Below are 14,940 nucleotides of genomic sequence, written 5' to 3' on the forward strand. Positions count from 1 at the left end.
ATCAGTGTTTTGATTGCACTTGAAAACATGCAATTTCACCATTTTTACATTAATTTCTCCCTTTAGTAGTTTTAGCTTTTTTCATCCACAGTAATGTAATGATTTTTGTATTTTTTTAAACTATTATTATCATAATTTTTTTTTGCATCTGTGTTTGTGAAATATAATAATATAAGAGTATAATAATGTTCTGTCATATTACAGCTTTATGACCGCTGTCAAACTGACCAGCAGAAAGAGTGTTGCAATATTGTGTATTAACTTTAAAAAGGGTTTAAAAAAAGTAAAAGTGACCTTGAAAAGCACAGAAAGGCCAGTGATCAGCATGTTTCGGGTCTTCATGCTGTGAAAAGTGACCGTCACTGGGCCATCGCAGGATATCAGAGCTGGCACCGCTTTATAAACCCTGAGAGATGCTGAACATATGCTGGAGAAGCACACAGAGCTGACTGGCACCCTGCGCTTCTGGAGGGTCTCAGTGGAGGTGAGGAGGTAAATGACATGTTTCCCACTGCATCAAACAAGGTTTTGCTCTGTCTTTGTCAATGTTTCTCCGTTTATTATCTTCTCAGCTGTAATCATACAGCCGTCTGCACCCTCCCATCTTCAGTTTGTTTTTGTAATTCCTCCTTTAATGTCCTCAAGCTGTCTCTTATTGTCTCACTGAAAATCTTCAGCTCTTGAAGAAAAAGTCCCCAGTCAACAGTCTTCTCTAGCAGTCACACTGAATCACCATCATGGAAACTCACTGCTGTGACTGCTTCATAGTCCTGTGGGTTGTATATTTTTATAGTTCTACGCCTAATTTCCTTCTCTTTACAACTCAAAGATAAATTCAAAATGACATTTTCAGCTTATTATTTTACTATTATTATTAGGGGCCAAGCACCGAAGGTGCATAGGCACCTATTGTAATCGTTGGCATAATCATTGTAACTGAGTTGAACCATACCCAATTTTCCCATGCCAGCCATTTTGAATTTTGTTGTAAAATGCTGTATTTTATGAACACATTGACGTATCATTATAAAACTCTGTATGTGTCTTTGGCACCATGCCCTGAAGGTACTCAAAAAGTTTCATGGCAAACATGATAATGACATTTCAAAAAATGCTAATCGCTTTTGATTAGTTTGGCATATGATTATGCTACTGGTCTTGAAAGATTCCTTGGGTCATGCTGAGAACATTGATACCAATTATGCCATAATCAGCTGAACTTCCTTTCTGCCATTTTGATTTACGTTGAAAACCTACTTTTTTAAACTCCTTCTGGACCGTTGGTCCGATTTTCACCAAATTTGGCTCAGATCATCTTCAGACAAAAAGTTATAGATTTTATATTGATAGGTATTTATTTAATGCATAAATGAATTTGATGGCATGATGCCAAACTGCATCTGAGGCTGTATCTCTGCAAAACTTTGACACATTCACATCAAACTTTATACGTCACACTGACCACACCACATCAATTTGGTAACAGCGCCACCTATTGGTCAAAAGTGATAAACCATTAATATGAAGCCATTTACCATAAAAAAAAAATGCTACTAGCTTATAAACAATTTTGCCTCTTGTCATGTGACTGGTCTTGTTAGATTGCTTGGATTATGCCGAAAACATCAATACTAATTATGCCATAATCAGCTGAACTCCCTGTCCGCCATTTTGATTTATGTTGAAAACCTACTTTTTCGAACTCCTCCTAGACTGTTGATCCAAATATCACAGAATTCGACCCAAATCATCTTCAGACCATGCCAGCAAAAAGTTATGGATTTTGTGTTGATAGACAAAACTATCTTTGTTTACTGCATTAACAAATTTGATGGCATGGTGCCAAACTGCATCTGAGGCTGTATCTCTGTAAAGCTTTGACATATTCACATCAAACTTCATGTGTGTCATTGTCACCTCACACTGACCACACCACATCAATTTGGTAACAGCGACACCTATTGGTCAAAACTGGTAAACCAATAAATCATAGTACTAATGATTGAATTTATGATTTTTCAGCCAATTTGAATAAAATCACCTTAAAATGTCTTTAATTACTCATTGTTGCATTTGGTCTGATCATCCCTGCCATGCCTGCTCCTCATTCTGCCTCTGCTGTGCTTGGCCCCTTAATTGCTGCTTTCAACTGTATTTTTACTATTATTTTTCTATATTTTCAGTTTTCAGTTGAATTTTAGTTGCTTGTAATTTTGAACAATTTTGTCATGCGTGTTTGTCATTTTTTATTAGTTTATTAGTTTTAAATATTACTATTACTTCATTATTTCAGTTTCAGTTTTTATTTCCAGTTAGTAATTTTATTGCTTCAATGTAAACGTTTTTCATCTAATATTTATATTTTAGAAACAGCATTAATGTAGTCAATGTAACTTTGTGGGTTGTATATTCTCATAGTTCTACACCTCATTTCCTTCTCTGCATCTATCTATCTGAACTTTTATTTATCTAGTGTTCGATAAAGGCTGTTTTCGATTTTTAAAAAAAAGTGATGTATGTAATGTTAACTTTTGTTGTGATTATTATTTGTATTGCTTGTTGGTTGAGCCTTTGTCTAAAGAAAATTTTCTACCCCATTGGGGATAGACAATAAAACCTTTTGAATTTGATATACTATTGATTATACTATTACTGTTTTAGTATTGTTATTTTGTATTTTCAGTTTTCAACTGCATTTTACTTGATTTGAATTTTTTGTAACTTTGTTATGTGCTTTTGTCATGTTTATTATTATTTTTTAAAAATACTATTATTTAGGTTTAATTTATTGTTTCAGTTTTAGTTTTTATTTTCAGTTATTTAAATTGAATGTAAATGTTTTTCATCTAATATTTTTTTTATTTTAGCTTTTGTTTCAATTAACAAAAATGTTTTGATAATTGTATTTTAGTTAACAATAAGAATAGTCAGAAAAAACAACAACAAAAAAAAACACAATCAGCATAAATGTACTCCATGTAACGTGTGCACTATTCCTTGCATGTGTTGTAACGGAATATAATGCACTATATGTAATAAAGTAATTACACTGTAATTACTATGTTATTACATTTCTCTGCATTGCTTTTCAGTTATGGTCACAATACACTGTTGTTGAAGTGCTGTATAAAGATTCACTTGTGTTCCATAGAAAAACAGAGGTTTGGAACAACATGAGTCTGAGTAAATGATGATAGAATTTTCATTTTTGGGTGAACTATCCCTTCAAATAATCTTCATAACTTACACATACTGCTGATTTCTGAAATGTCATGTCTATTGTTATTGCTGCTGGTTTTCAGTCTTGAGGATCCTAAACTGTTCTGACATTATTTCTACCACTCTAAATGCAATTGTTACGGCTGTAAGGAGGGCTGTGCTCTGGGGACGGATGAGAACACAACTGTAATTAAACATCTGAATAGCATTTACTCACCTGTGCTCAGTGGATTTAGATACTTTTGTTCCATCAAGCAGAACTAGAAGTGATTGAAAAAAAATGATATTGCCAAACAAAGTTTTTGCAATGCGATTCTTATGGGAGAAATAGACGTGACCACGTACCGTGAAAATTCAGAATCCTACATAACTCATTAACCTATTTCACCTTCAGTATGTACTGTGTTATTGTCCAAATCTATTCATTGTCAGAGAGTGCTCTAACTTCCTCCAGATGGTCGATTGCAATTGATGCAAGTTGATTATTCCCATAACTTTCTGGTCCTGATTCAAATAATCTTCATAACTTACACATACTGCTGATTTCTGAAATGTCATGTCTATTGTTATTGCTGCTGGTTTTCAGTCTTGAGGATCCTAAACTGTTCTGACATTATTTCTACCACTCTAAATGCAATTGTTACGGCTGTAAGGAGGGCTGTGCTCTGGGGACGGATGAGAACACAACTGTAATTAAACATCTGAATAGCATTTACTCACCTGTGCTCAGTGGATTTAGATACTTTTGTTCCATCAAGCAGAACTAGAAGTGATTGAAAAAAAATGATATTGCCAAACAAAGTTTTTGCAATGCGATTCTTATGGGAGAAATAGACGTGACCACGTACCGTGAAAATTAAGAATCCTACATAACTCATTAACCTATTTCACCTTCAGTATGTACTGTGTTATTGTCCAAATCTATTCATTGTCAGAGAGTGCTCTAACTTCCTCCAGATGGTCGAGTTTTGAGCAGTGTAGAGTAGCGTTTGTAGTTTGTAATTTCTCCGATCACAAATGCAGACATGGTTTTATGTTGTTTACGCGGCGCGATGCAATGCAACGCGTAAAAAGACAGTACAAGTCATTATAATCCGTAATTATGTTAATTATTATAATGGCTTTTATGTTTTTGTCTCGTCGTGCATCACAATATGGTGAGGGGCGTAACATTTCCGTCACATGCTTGAGGTATTCGGCCAATCAAAACGCACTGGATAAGCTGGCCAATCAGAGCACACAGACCGATGAGCTTTGTAAAAATCGACGCGTTTCAGAAAGGCGGGGCATAGAGGAGAAACAATAATTTACAGTATGTGGAAAATAATGTGTTTTTTGAACCTTAAACTGCATAAACACATTTCATTACACCAAATACACAAAATAATGTTCTTTTTAGCAACATCATGTAGCAAATTAGTTCAAAAGGGAAATGTATATAAATAATTACAATTAATTATGATTAATTACAATTATTTATATCAGCTGCCAGTAGTAACTGTAGCAGAATTAAATTGCCATCAACATGCCATTAGTGACTGCTAGAGAAGTCTGTTGACTGGGAACTTTTCTTCAGAACTTGTAGCATGTTTAGTAGCTGCACTTTGAATATCCTGAATGCTCATTTACATTACATTCAGCTAACTCTGTGACACAATAGTATTATACGAATGTTGAAGGTTCTTCTTTTAACACCCAATCCAATTTCATATGCAAAACACCCTGCCTAGACAAAAGGTAAACTTTGAAGTGAAGATGAGTATGCCGAGTTAGAAGTTTTCGAAGGACTCCTAAGTTCTCTCTCATCAACAAAACTTCAGCAAAATTCAACTGGAGCCTCAATGAGTTGCATCAGGTCTCTCCTTCAAACACGATGTGCAAGAATCAAACTTAGTCTCATTAACTAATACATAAAGTATCATCTACCCCTTTTTAATTCAAAGGTGTTAGAATTAAGAAATTGTTGTTTCCTTAAGACTGTAGGAATATCAAATACTGCTATACCTTCATGCTTTTATTCTTTACTCTGCTTCAGCTTTAACCCTCTTCCTAAATCAAACTGTTTGTGTGTGTGTGTGTGCTCCTTGATACTCTGTTCTAGCTGTATATAAGCTACATGATAAATGCAGTAGATTCATTTGACTCTGGGGTGTTTTGTTAACCACATCACAATTATTTATTATGCCTATAGATTCAGTGTTATATAATATTACCGCAGCTACAGCTATCTGCACTGATGTGCTAATCTTTAAAAATGTCTCACTTAGGCTAAATAAATGCTCACACATTGTCAAGATACTATACATTTTATGAGTTCCCTGTGAATCAAACCCACGACCTTGATGTTGATCAAGCCATATGCTACTGTTTGAGCAACAGGAACAAGGTTGACTCTTAAAATATCACCACTGTGCCCACTGTTTCCCAAAGGGGCTGAACCTCTAATAAGTGAAGTGTAAGCCTTTAAAGCGTCAGCGTAATTAGTATGGTATGTAATTAGTAGTAGGCCTATGGTTTTAAACCCAGAGTAGTTTAAGCAAAAAAAAAAAAAAAAAGAAAGAAAAAGAAAAATGAACTGCATTCCTAAAACTGATTTCTGTGGCATCTGGACTCAGTGGACGTCACAGTCACAGCTTCATTCTTCGAGTAACACACCAATATCACTGATCACGCTCCAAAACACTCACATATGTTCAAAAACACATATTCATGCCACCCTTCTCATAGAGAAGCCCAGACTCCCCAATCTGAAAAACTGTCCAGTGGTTTTGTGATTTAGTATAGATGCAGTGATTGCAGCTCACCCAGTCAGCCACCCACTGCTGTAGAGAGACGTGTGTACGGTAAGCACTTCCTCCAGAGAAAACAATGGGTCATGTGAAACATTTCACAAACTGTCTATTTCACTACATCCTCACTTTATATAATCTAATACAGAGGTTTGCTACCTGCTGAGGCTCTGCTCTCACTGGAGCTGTTGCAGTGTCAGGTACTACTGTATACGAAGAGTCGAAGAACGAGCCGAGAATATAATAAACTCCAAAATCCAATGCAGATGAAAAAGACAAAAGTGCATTAAAAATTTCAATATATCAGTTTTGAATAGCTAAACTCAAAGAATCACAATATCATGACCCAAATATTGATACAAAATTGTATTGCCAGGTATCTACAGATAGATGATAGATAGATAGATAGATAGTGAAGTGAAGTGAAGTGATATGTGGCCAAGTATGGTGACCCATACTCGGAATTATTGCTCTGCATTTATCCCATCCAAAGTGCACACACACAGTGGGCAGCAGTGGGCAGCCATTTTTGCTGCGGCGCCCGGGGAGCAGTTGGGGGTTGGGGGTTCGGTGCCTTGCTCAAGGACACCTCAGTCATGGTATTGAAGGTGGGAGAAAGCGCTGTACATCCACTCCCCCCCACCTACAATCCCTGCCGGTACGAGACTCGAACCCCGCAACCTTTGGGTTACGAGTCCGACTCACTAACAGGTATCTCTCATTAGGCCACGACTTCCCTATCTATCTATCTATCTATCTATCTATGATAGATAGATAGATAGAAATATGGATAAATTACTTGCTATAAATGCAATTTACTCTCATTTGAGTTTGCAAGTCCTTTATTGTCATGGTAATGAGTTTTCTGTAGTCAAGATTAGGGCTGCATGATATATCGAAATTATGGTTTGCAATAAATGAGTGATTTAATACTTCAAAAAGTTTCAGTCGATGTGCATAGTATAGCATCTGGCATGTGGATGTTAGTTGGGATATGCATGCTCGTGCTCTGGCGCAAGACAATCAACAAGCCGCAATGCTTTCATAGCGAGCTAATCTGATAAAATGAGCCAGTCTAAAGGGGGTCACACACCGGATGAGAAGCGTCGCGCTGTCTTGGACAACGCACAGGTATCGCACACCAGACGTGTCGCATTCATTTCAAGACAGCAGTCAGTTAATCTAATCACCAAACAGGCAAATGTTCTCTTCAAGAATGAACAAAGTTGCATCGATGAGTTGGAAGTATGGTATTTGACAAAAAATGTCAAACTATGTGATTTAACAGGATTTAAGCTTTCAACTTGTCATTTCTAGGCTGGACTACTGTAATGCTTTTTAGCTGGACTTCCAACATGTGCAATCAGATTTCTTTAAATGATTCAGAATGCAGCAGCACGTCTTGTTTTCAATGAGCCTAAGAGTCACACCGCTTCTCATCTCTCTGCACTGGCTTCCAGTCACAGCTCGCATCAAGTTCAAGACATTGGTGCTTGCCTACAGAACAGCCACGGGCTCCATACCCTCCTACCTCCGCTTTCTCCTATGCGTCTACATCCCCTCCAGAAGTCTGCAGTCGGTAAAGGAGTGGCAGCTCGTGGTCCCATCGCCGAGAGGCACAAAATCACTCTCAAGGACATTTTCTTTCACCGAACCCTGTTGGTGGAATGACCTACCTAACTCTTTCTGGACAGCCAAATCCCTTACAATCTTTAAGAAGAAAAAAAAAAAAAAATCTATGCCTTCACTTTTTTTATTCTCTTATAATCCTTTATCCCTTCCTGTCCTAGCTTTTACAATACTGAACAATGACTGAAACCTTGTATAACGGGCACTTCTCACGTTTCTTGCCATCTTATGATAAATCGCTTGTTGTATTCCTCAACTGTAAGTCGCTTTGGATAAAAGTGTCTGCCAAATGAATAAATGTAAATACATGTAAATTTGGAGTCCGAGACTGTGCAGTAGTGATTAGTTTGGAGCTTGAGTCTGCACAGCACTGATTCGTTTAGAGCCGCGGTATCAAAGTCCCACCAATCATGACGACACACATGATCACACATGACGGCCCTGTTTTTATAGCATCAATTATCTAAAAATGAGGGAGTTTTTAGATTTTAAGTGTAATGTGATTATTTAGTTTGGCTTACGTCCCATTGGTTTACACAGAGAGGGCGGGGTTTATGACCTATACCTAGTCCAGCCACCGGGGGCAACTGAAATGTTTTGGCTTCTCTTTTCAGGACGTGTGAGGCACACTTGTAGAAGGGGCGTCACTAGACCCTTTTTACTGGTTCACAAGCCCCACGGAAATACCACTGTGCCCAAGTAAAATATTACCTATAAATCCTTGTCAGTTAAACGAAGATTTCCATACATCACCTTGAGCTTGGCATTGAAAATGGTCAACATGTGACCGAAACGTTTGCCTTGTTTTATTCAGTAAATTGCATATATCGTTCTCATCTCGCTTGTGATGCTTTAATGTTTGAATGTGCGGACTCTTTTCAAGCTCTTCATCTTTGGGTAACCTTTTTTGGTCCACGCACTTCAGTTGGATTTTTTTTGAAGGCGCGGTGAGTCTCTGGCTGCTTCTCTCATACATCACCCTGAGAATCATTTTCTCTGAGCCACAGTCCTGCAGAGTTTTGCTCCAACCTTGATAAAAACTCTGCCTATAGCTTTCTAGTAACCCTTAGACCTTAGGCTTGTTCGAGATGCATCGGCGCTGCGAAGACCGTTATGACATCAAAGTACCGCGAGAGCGATTCAAAAGCTTAAAGAGTCGTCTGCACTCCAATCACTCTCGTGGTACTTTGATGTCATACGCTGATCGGTCTGCGCAGCGCGGACGCATCTCGAACAAGCCTCTTGATTAGCTTGTTCAGGTGTGCTTGATTACGGTTGGAGCTGAACTCTGCAGGATTGTGGGTCTTCCGGACCGATGTTTGCCAAATCTGATCTAATATATCAAACGGATTAGATGTGAACAACTCTGGTGAAGACTATTTATATCCAGTTATATCCCAAAACACTATCAAAAAATAGTTTTTAAATATGGGAACACTTTTTTGATGGCGGGCCTGTGCCCCTGGACTGATGAAAGGCTAGAAATGCCCCTGGGTTCTGGTAATTCTGAAGACATTGATCACCTGATTCAGGTGTGTTTAATTCATATTGGAGCTAAACAATGCAGCGTAGGTTAGAGCAGGACTGGACACCCCTGCTATTCGGTGGCTACATCCGAAAGCTTAGGCAGCTGACTTGCTGTCTTGCTGCCCTCTCAGGCAATGACAGGCAATGCAGGCAGCGTTTGCACACAAAGGCACCCCTTCAAAACTGATTTCAGACAGACTTATGGGGCAGCATAATAGTTTAATGATCTACAACAACATAGACCCTGCATTCCAAATAAATCTGCCTCTGAAGGGCACTTCAGAGTGAGAACAATCATGGCTGCCATATTGAGGGATCATTCCAAACTGAAGTGCTCAAACCGGCCACTTAAAAGGGCCCTTTGGAATGAAGGGTACGACTGATGGACACTTAGCTCCCATGATTCTTTATGCAGGTTTAATTGTGCAATGACGGCCCCTTCTTAACTGGATCGGGAAGATGATGCAGAAGTGTGTTCCAAGGTTTTTAGGTCCCCTACACCAGAGGTCCCCAACCACCGGGTCGTGACCCACTACCCGGCCGTGGAAGAATTGCTACCGGGTTGCAAGAACGTTCTGGGAAAAATGTGCATAGATATGACACTCTGTTATTTATTTATGTTAATGATTGTTCTAATTATTCTGTATTTTCATTGTATGCGACTGATATGGAGTAGCAATTTGACAATTTCGTGTTAAATAAGTAAATGAAAGATTGTTCTGATCACATATTAGGAGTTAAACGGATCGCAGTTGATCCGTAATACGTACGGATGAGACCCTACCGTTCGGCACGCACGTGATTCTCAGATTAATTTGCCAATTTACACGTACAAGTAATTTTAAACCACAAGAAGAAGAAACGAAAAAGAGCTCAATTCGTTACTCACGCACTGTTCTCGCACACAATCAAAGCGCACACAAGCATAGAGACGTGTTTCAGACAGCGCGGAAATACAGAGTTGCGTATACATACACATAAAATTAGCCTATGTCAAAAACCCTTCACGGCATTGTCATTCTCTGTGCTTTAAATTTTTTTTTTTCTTGCTTATCCGGAAAAAATAGTCCGATCTGTGACTCAAAAAAACCACAATATAATGCACAATATACACGCAATTTTCAGGTGCCATCTTTATTTTTTTAGCTCAACTGTTGCAGAATTGAATGTACAGGATTGTGGGTAATCATAGGCAGCAAAGTATATATAAAGTATCATATGAGGGTATATCAGTAGTCAGTATGTGACACAATCAGTGGATTTAGACATGCCTTGTTGCCTTCCCACCTCCATATGCTGCTTGCGGAGGCAGGACAGATGTTTGGAACGTAGACAAGGGAAGTATACTTTCGGCTTCACTCCAGCAAATGAAGCTTGCATTCCGACAATGCATTTGAAGGAGTTTTCGAATTTGGAGAGCCTTCGTTGCTCCGCTGTGATGCATTCAGTCTTCAAATGCAGCCACAGCTTTTGTCTCTTATCAGCCACACTCAGTTGAGTTCACGGCTTTCTCTCCTAACGAGCTGATGATCTAAATCAGGTGTGTTAGATAAGAGAGACATACAAAATGTGCAAAGCAGTGGGTCGCCAGGACCGGAACTGAGAACCGCTGGTCCAAAACATCATGGAGTGACAGAAAACACAGAAGCTGATTTCAAAAAACGGCTCCTGGCTGCAGGCAAAATCACACAGTTCCGTTTCAATTCCTGAGAAAAAACACAGACACTGACTTTAAACAAAACTCTCTCCTTGCTCCAGGCAAATCCGCACCCCATTCCACTTCAACTCGGCACTGCGGGCATAGTCTGGAGAGCGGTCAACACAGACAAGCAGAGTGAAAAGTCTCTGTACTGTTGAACTCTATCCACCTTAATTTGCAATGCAGAAGTAAGCTATATTATGTGACTGTGTGAGACTTCTGATTCATTCGCCACTGTAGTAAAATACAGAGAAGAACAAAAAGTGCAGTAAATGGTAAAACTTGCACGTTTATGATTGTGGTAATAAATTAAAAGTATATGATAAATACAAGTTTGCAGCATAACGGTCTGTTTTTGTCCAGCTAATGACAGCTCTATAATGAAATTCATAGAGTCAGAACATATACAATGACTTTATTTTGTTTTTGGAGCTTGAAATTTTTGCAACCCACACAGCTAAAAGATTTTCAAGATATCTTAAAAGTTTTTCGTAAGAAAGAAAATCTTGGGGAGCAAACTTTTAAGCCGGAGTTTTCATGAAGTTATGAGCTTCAACAAAGATTTTTACTTTTTTATTGGTCTAAAATTACTGTAATTCCAATATGACATGAATGCTCCATTAGATTGTGCAGACAGCTGCCTTTTCCCCTGCAAATCTCAACTTTCTCTCTTATTATTCACAGGCAATATAGTGTAGCACAGGGGAACCACATGACATCCTTGGAGCAGACAGCAGATACCATGCAGACGGGCCTAATGACAACAGTCAGAGGAAATGCCTTGAGCAAGATGTGAACCTCTGCATTTCCATCCATGGTGCAGCACAGATACAACTGAACCACCCACCCATCCAAGTCGTCTTTGTTTAGCATCATTGAGAAGATACATGAACCGAAGCTGGGGAATAAAGGCTGAGGCTGTGTAATTAAAGTTGATTTGGGATCCACACTGGATCTAAATTGATTAAGTGATTTTAGTCAACTGTGAGGGTGAATCAGCGTTGATTGTAGAAGTAATTAAATTGAAATATTAATGGGATTTGCAGCAACCCATTTTTAGTTCCAGAGTATTTCAGGCATGATTTCAGACTGTTCTCCAAATATGCAGTCTTATTTTGAGATAATCTGCCAAATATCAGGCTAATGTCAACCTTGAAATGATATTGTGCTTTGCGGCATTTAACACAAACATGCCTCCGGTGGCATTTTTCGTATTTCGAGAGCTGTGAAAGAACCACGATTTCTGTGCACCGTTTAAAAGCAGAAAAGAGTTGTCAGACAAAATGTCAGAAGCTGTTCTCTTCTCCCTTTTAATCGCGAAATCATTCTCAACTACTGTGTTTGTACTTGGATCAGCAGTTTAAAGAGCAAAAAAGAAGCCCTAAGCCATCAACATAAGGAAAAAGACAGCATAATACAAACCGACCCGCCTGACAAGCTTTCAGCAGATCTGCTTTTAACTAGAAATACTGCCAGGTACAGGGGCGTAGATTACGCGGGGGACGCGGGGGACGTGTCCCCCTGTGTTCGCATAGAGGTAGGTACATTATCTAGGCTGCCTGCAGACAAAAGCCATGTTTCAGACTTGGTGAGCTGCCTACCTAAACAACATAAAATGCACCTATGACACTCAGAAATAGGCTCATTTGAGATTTCAAGCAGCTTGATAAGAGTAGTCACATAGGAGGAATCTAAAAAGAGCTATTAAGGGATCAGGGTTTGGCTAGTTAGCACTGACGGCTAGCCCCTGCTGGTAGATGCTGTAACTACGCCATTCTGAAGACAGAAGCATTTTTTTCCATCGATGGACATTCAACGGTTTCTGAATTGTTTACAAGTTGCATAAATTGCAGATAATTTATTATATTATAGTATATGTTTCACTAGTGAATGGTTTGAGACTGTGTGATCATCAGCTAATCAGTGTTGACATGACGTCATTTTCCAGTGGCTCCAAAGTAATTATTCACATAATCACTTATCGTGTAGGTCGGCAGCTAACTAGGTTTTATAGAGACAAAAGAAGACACTAATAGTCTTACATTCATTAACATTTGCTGCTGTGTAATGAATAACTCCACTGTACTGTTCGTCTCAGCAAAGACAGTATGATAAATAAGATAGAATATGGTCTGAATCAGAAGCGCTCAGTCTTTCTCCTGGAGATCCTGCTGAAATCAGTCCCAGCTTTAATCAGACGCACCTGCGACAGCTAATTAGTGGCTTCTCTTGCTGGCTTCTCTTGCAGCAGGTGTTTTAGAGTAGGGTTGGAACTAAACCAGATAGATGGATCCCTGCGTAGACTGGTAGATCTCCAGAAGCAGAAGTGAGTTTCAACACTCCAGGGGCCTCATTTATCTACACTGCGTACGCACAGATGTGTGCATAATGAGTGCGTAAGAACAGTTTCACGCAAAGTCTACCAACTTGTACTTATACGTAATGTGTGTAAATATAAGCACAACTCTGAGCATGCTTATGCATTCTAGTGGTAGGATGGTGATACTACAAAAAGAAAGTGTTGCCGCGTGTTTCCTGTGTCCTTTAATTGCAAGTACTCAATTAGTAATTTCATAGTTCAAGCTAGATATTTGCATAATTGGTGTGAAAAGCTATAAAAGACAGCTGGGAAGTCATTTGAGAAGTAGCTATAGTGTCACGGCTGATCTCGCTTTGCTGGAAGATCTGGCAAACCATGTGTTTTCAAAGACAGCGCTGATCTGTTTAGTGAGAGCACAGAATGGCTTCTCAGTCGGTACCACTTTCTTTGCCATGGTTTTGGTGAGGACATATACATTCACCTGATTTATAAAGGGAGGTGTTGTCACCTTAAAGCTATGGTTCATTGGAGGCGTTACTGAATGCAAATGACAATGAATGTGATCGAGCATGGTGCTTAAGGACATGTGGGATTTATCAACTTACAGGTGTGCGTAAGAACCGCGTGCGCACGTTTAATAAATACATATTTTTTGGTAACACTTTATTTTAAGGTGTCCTTATTACACATGATGTGACATGTACTTACTATTATAATAACAATGAATTATACATAATTACATGCAAGTAACCCTAAGCCAAACCCAAATCCTAACCATATAGTAAGTACATGTAGTTAATTAATATTACTCAGTACTTATATGTATAATTACACTGTAACAAGGACACCTTAAAATAAAGTGTAACCGATTTTTTGGTACTTACACACATTCTAAATTTCATTCGTAGGACAAAATATAGAACCTTTTCTATGCACTGTTGATAACTGAGGGTCCTGGCCTTTTTACTTTGAATTCCAGGTATACAATTAAGTTATACAGCGAGTAAAGTATTAAGAAAGTGATGTTCATTATAAAGAAGCACTTTAGAAATATAAGAAATTGCATTCATCGGGCTAACTGCATTTATAAAATAATCCAAATTCCAAACTAAATACAACCTTGGATATCACAGATATATAGGTCTATATATGTGTATGTATGTATGTATGTATAATTTTGCAAGTGTGCGAACCTGCAACCTTATGGCCAAAAGTATTCTGCCATAACCAGCTACATTAACTGGATGTTTGGCTTCGCTTTCTTTTGAAAGGGTCATTTATATTATCATGTTCATATATATTATGAAGGCCTGGTCGAGCGCTGATGGGTTGGCAATGGGGATAAGTGTCCCGTCCACAAGGTCAATTTCTCACGGGACACCCGCACTGAGGGTCCTGGCCTTTTTACTTTGAATTCCAGGTATACAATTAAAAAGGTTCACAGCCTGGCAACCTTTCTACGTTCTGCAAATAGAACTAATTCTCTAGTTTTTTTCCAGAAATTATTCTCTTGTAATGCAGGAATGCTACCTCTAAAACTAATTTTTCCACAGACAATCTTTTCTGTAAAGTCTAACTTTTTAATGAACCCCAAAGCCTTAATAATCTGGTTCAGGTGTGTTTGAGGGTTGGATATAAACTCCTGCAGATTTTAACTTTGTGTACAACTACTCTCAGTTTATAATTATTTTCCTCCAGCCTGCTCTTACTCAGACAATTTGCAAGAGATCTTGTAGATCTATGGGCCTATATATATA

The 14,940-nt window shown here is 38.6% G+C and overlaps 1 long non-coding RNA gene across 1 annotated transcript; it reads right to left on the minus strand.

Annotated features, from left to right (window-relative positions):
• Positions 1-8,441: 8,441 nt before the first annotated feature.
• LOC107732918 (uncharacterized) lies at positions 8,442-14,302 on the minus strand. Its single transcript, XR_001638918.1, has 3 exons — positions 14,293-14,302; positions 9,273-9,275; positions 8,442-8,604 (listed from the first exon to the last, which is right to left on the minus strand). It is a non-coding gene; the product is annotated as an uncharacterized LOC107732918 (long non-coding RNA).
• Between the last annotated feature and the right edge of the window lie 638 nt (positions 14,303-14,940).

The sequence above is a fragment of the Sinocyclocheilus rhinocerous genome, unplaced genomic scaffold (genome assembly GCF_001515625.1).
Source record: "Sinocyclocheilus rhinocerous isolate Xijiao unplaced genomic scaffold, SAMN03320098_v1.1 scaffold1300, whole genome shotgun sequence".
NCBI classification, from domain to species: Eukaryota; Metazoa; Chordata; class Actinopteri; order Cypriniformes; family Cyprinidae; genus Sinocyclocheilus; species Sinocyclocheilus rhinocerous.